Genomic DNA, 4,974 nt, shown 5'->3' with positions numbered 1-4,974 from the left:
CCTATGTACAAGAATATAACTACTATAATACTGCCCCTAAGTACAAGAATATAACTACTATAATACTGCCCCCTATGTACAAAAATATAACTACTATAATACTGCCCCTATGTACAAGAATATAACTACTATAATACTGCCCCCTATGTACAAGAATATAACTACTATACTCCTCTTATGTACTATACTGATTTGTATGTAGAAGGAAATAACAGAAATGCAGAAAAGGTATGATTTTCGTTGCAACTGTACAAAACTTGGGCTCGTCCGGGATTTGAACCCGGGACCTCTCGCACCCAAAGCGAGAATCATACCCCTAGACCAACAAGCCAACTGGAACTGTTCACAGATCTTCTTACTTGTATTTGCACAGCTGTCAGTCACCTGTTCTGTACCTGACTCATCATGAACTTTTTCCTCAGTACCCACAATCAGTCCCGGATTTCTCATACACAGGACATTATGGCACCTGTTGCACCTCACTGAATATAACGAAGTCACAACTTTCAGCTGGAGTCATTGGCCATTTTTAAGGTCATACTCAAACCACATCTAGTCTCCCACCTCCTCAAAAGAAGAAATCTTCCTGAGTTAAAAGCAGGTTTTGGGAGAAGCTTTTTTCAGGGGTCCGTGATATTTTTCTTTATCCCTAGAGGTACACTGCTGTGTATCTAAGGCCTGTTTCACATATCCATTTGTGTCCATCAGTCAAAATCCCCCGTTTTGCAAAAAAACGGATCCGCCATTTTTTTTGGTGGATCTTTTTTTTCCCATTAAGTTGCATTACCGTTTTTTTGCGGATCCGCCAAAATTTTGATGTCCGCCAACATGCCCGAACGGACCATGAAACGTTTTTTCGGGCGGCAGGATCCGCAGTTCTCACTGCGCATGTCCGAAAGACTTCACTCAGCTGCAAATTTAACCCTAATCTCTGTTCTAGCGGCTGAAAAATTCTCTCTCTCTCTCGCAGCGGTTCCTTTAAAATTCTTCCTTTGACAGATCCGTTAAAATAACGGTCCGGTGACAAACGTTGTGGTCAGTACAGGAACGGATCCGCTATCCACCATTTTGGCGGATTTTGACTGACCAAAACGACTGATTTGTGAAACAGGCCTAAGCTGGTAATGTGGGAGGCTCTGGGCTGTGCTCGATGCATTAAGACTTGTGCTCCACTAACGAGCCTTAAAGGTTTTCTGTCAGTAGGATCAACTCTCTTAAGCGGTATATATGGGCACGCAGGCCATAGGAAGCGGAATATAAAATATCTTGAGGTCTGATGAATGGTTTCTGAGAAATCAACATTTTTTCTTGTAGGCAAATGAGCTGTAAAGATCTCTGTGCCTGATCTCTGAGGTGGATTTTCCCAAGAGAAATCCTCTGTAATTTTGAAACAAATCAGCAAGTGTAATGTGGATTTTGCTGCATATTTCATTACTGATAAATAGGAAGGAGGGAAATTTAGCAGCAAATATTCTCCTTCCAGGTATATGTGTCCCCCATCCTGGTATATATATTTCCCCCATCCTGGTATATATATTTCCCCATCATGGTATATATGAACTCCATCCTGGTATGTATCTATCTCTCATCTTGGTATACAGTCATGGCCAAAAGTTTAGAGAATGACACAAATATTAATTTTTACAAAGTCTACTGCTTCATTTTTTCTAATGGCAATTTGCATATACTCCAGAATGTTATAAAGAGTGATCAGCTTAACAGAAATTACTTGCAAAGTCAATATTTGCCTAGAAAATTAACTTTATCCCCCAAAACACATTTCAACATCTTTGCAGCCCTGCCTTAAAAGGACCAGCTGACATAGTTTCAGTGATTGCTCCATTAACACAGGTGTGGGTGTTGAGGACAGGACTGGAGATCAATTTGTCATGATTAAGTAAGAATGACACCACTGGACACTTTAAAAGGAGGCTGGTGCTTGGCATCATTGTTTCTCTTCTGTTAACCATGGTTATCTCTAAAGAAACACGTGCAGTCATCATTGCAATGCACAAAAATGGCCTAACATGGAAGAGTATCGCAGCTAGAAAGATTGCACCTCAGTCAACAATCAATCGCATCATCAAGAACTTCAAGGAGAGAGGTTCCCTTGTTGCCAAAAAGGCTCCAGGGCACCCAAAAAAGACCAGCAAGCGCCAGGACCGTCTCTTAAAAGTGTTTCAGCTGCGGGATCGGGCTACCAGCAGTGCAGAGCTTCCTCAGGAATGGCAGCAGGCAGGTGTGAGTGCGTCTGCACGCACTGTGAGGCGGAGACTCTTGGAGCAAGGCCTGGTCTCAAGGAGGGCAGCAGAGAAGCCACTTCTCTCCAGAAAAAACATCACGGACAGACTGATATTCTGCAAGAGGTACAGGGAGTGGACTGCTGAGGACTGGGGTAAAGTCATTTTCTCTGATGAATCCCCTTTTCGATTGTTTGGGACATCTGGAAAACGGCTTATTCGGAGAAGACCAGGTGAGCGCTACCACCAGTCTTGTCTCATGCCAACTGTCAAGCATCCTGAAACCACTCATGTGTGGGGTGGCTTCTCAGCCAAGGGAATGGGCTCTCTCTCAGTCTTGCCTAAAAACACAGCCATGAATAAAGAATGGTACCAGAATGTCCTCCAAGAGCAACTTCTCCCAACCGTCCAAGAGCAGTTTGGTGATCAACAATGCCTTTTTCAACATGATGGAGCACCTTGCCATAAAGCAAAGGTGATAACTAAATGGCTCAGGGAACAAAACATAGAGATTTTGGGACCATGGCCTGGAAACTCCCCAGATCTTAATCCCATTGAGAACTTGTGGTCAATCATCAAGAGACGGGTGGACAAACAAAAACCTTCAAATTCAGACAAAATAAAAGCATTGATTTTGCAAGAATGGACTGCTATCAGTCAGGATTTGATCCAGAAGTTGATTGAGAGCATGCCAGGGAGAATTGCTGAGGTCCTGAAGAAGAAGGGTCAACACTGCAAATATTGACTTGCTGCATTAACTCATTCTAACTGACAATATAACCTTTTGTTACTCATAATATGATTGCAATTACATTTCTGTATGTGATAAAAACATCTGACAAACACACATAAAAACCAGAGGCCAGCAGATCATGTGAAAATATAATATTTGTGTCATTCTCTAAACTTTTGGCCATGACTGTATATATTTCCTCCTTCCTGGTATATATGTCCCTATATCCTCCATCCTGATATATATATGCTCCCCTTCCTGGTACATTTGTCTCTTATCCCGGGCCCTTTGCTGGTATATATAGCCCCCGTCCTGGGACCATCTTGGTATATATGTCCCCCATTCTGCTGCTGTTCTTTAATGCAAAGAAATAAATGATTATACTCACCTGCCCTCCGCTCCCCCATCACACAGACTCTTCTTCTGGAGCCAATGCTACCTTCAGCATGCAAGCGACGGGAGCGCCTGTCGTCACAGCCATGCATCTTCAATCATGTGAACGTCGACATCAGCTTCCAACCTCTGATTGGCCGGCAGCGTGTATTGCAGCCACAGATGTTGCTGGTGTCTGCGCCACCATGCACTTTAGCTGATCGTGCGTCCAAACCAGTTGAAGTTTGAGTTGGCATCGGTGTCCCCCCCACCCTCACAGGCCGGTAGCAATCTCTGCGACCACAATCGTTACACCTCTGCTCATCGGTTTTTATCGCACTGGGAGAAATATAAACAGTTTCTACACCTTTTCCCTTCTGACCCAGTCAGATGTCATCCGACTGTGGTCCTACGGGAGTGTTACCTACAGTTATTATACTGTCATCTATCCTCTAGGTGGTAATAAATCCTTCTGATTACAATCCGATTACAATGGCAAAAAAACACCATGCGCTGCAGCTTGTACTGAACACTGGGAGGAGGTGCAGTGAGGAGCGATCATACGAGTTCAGTGAATACAGATTCAACAGCAAATTATCTTTATTTTACACCACAACACACAAAATATGAGTCTAACAACAGGTAGCGTGGCCGAGCGGTCTAAGGCGCTGGATTAAGGCTCCAGTCTCTTCGGGGGCGTGGGTTCGAATCCCACCGCTGCCAGAGTTGTTTTATATCAATATTTACAGTAACTGATCATATTTCAGTGTATGATATTCATACATAGTTATGATTAGAATATGCCTTACTCAATTATTAACTTTGGTACAAAAGTGATCAGATATATCTACAATCTATATTTAGTATTTTTCATGTTTATGCATCGGTCCTCCAGTAGGTGGCAGTATAGCCACATAGAACTCACAGACATAGGCTGTGTGCACAGAGTTTTTTTTAAGGAATTATTTAGTAGCAGGTTCACTCTGAAAATGCCTGAAAAAAAAAAAAGATTGCTTTTAAAGAAATGTATGAAACACTTCCTATTCATTTCTATTGTAAGGCTATGTGCACACAGTGTGTTTCAGAGCATTTTTGCAGTAGAAACTGGGTATGTGCGCACAGTCATTTTGCCGAGTTTTTATCAGAGGAAAGTCTGTAGAAACTACAAGTTTTTGGAAAGTTTTGCATTTTTGAGGGGGATTTGGGTGGCTTCATGTCAGTTTCTGCTCTGGAAAAACTGCCAAAAGTTTCTGTGTCCACAAAAGCCACAGGGAATGTGCACATGATGTGTTTTTCAGGGAACCACCCATGAAAGAGCCCGGTGACACTGGCAGTCACAGGGGAAAACAATACAAAGTAATGTAGAAATGAGATGTTCGGTCTTTTGTTACTTCTTTTCAGCGCTTCAGGGTTCGAAAACCTTAAAGCGGTAAAAAGAAATAATATGGTCATTTTCCGGGCAACTAATGCTAGGAAGATGGTCACCGCTATAGTAATAATAATAATAATCTTTATATAGCGCCAACATATTCCGCAGCGCTTTACAGTTTAACAGTTTCAAAACACAAGTCATAAGTAACATCATTAACAATACAATAATTTAGACAAAATAAGATGAAATAAGACGCC

The 4,974-nt window shown here is 42.2% G+C and overlaps 2 non-coding genes across 2 annotated transcripts; one reads left to right on the top strand and one right to left on the bottom strand.

Annotated features, from left to right (window-relative positions):
* Positions 1 to 259: 259 nt before the first annotated feature.
* TRNAP-UGG (transfer RNA proline (anticodon UGG)) lies at positions 260 to 331 on the bottom strand. Its single transcript has one exon. It is a non-coding gene; the product is annotated as a tRNA-Pro (tRNA).
* A 3,655-nt stretch (positions 332 to 3,986) lies between these two features.
* On the top strand, positions 3,987 to 4,068 carry TRNAL-AAG (transfer RNA leucine (anticodon AAG)). Its single transcript has one exon. It is a non-coding gene; the product is annotated as a tRNA-Leu (tRNA).
* The last annotated feature ends 906 nt before the right edge of the window (positions 4,069 to 4,974 follow it).

Source organism: Dendrobates tinctorius, unplaced genomic scaffold (assembly GCF_039654945.1).
Source record: "Dendrobates tinctorius isolate UK_male_01 unplaced genomic scaffold, ASM3965494v1 ptg000178l, whole genome shotgun sequence".
In the NCBI taxonomy this organism is placed as follows: domain Eukaryota; kingdom Metazoa; phylum Chordata; class Amphibia; order Anura; family Dendrobatidae; genus Dendrobates; species Dendrobates tinctorius.
This window is presented reverse-complemented; position numbering and strand designations above follow the sequence as displayed.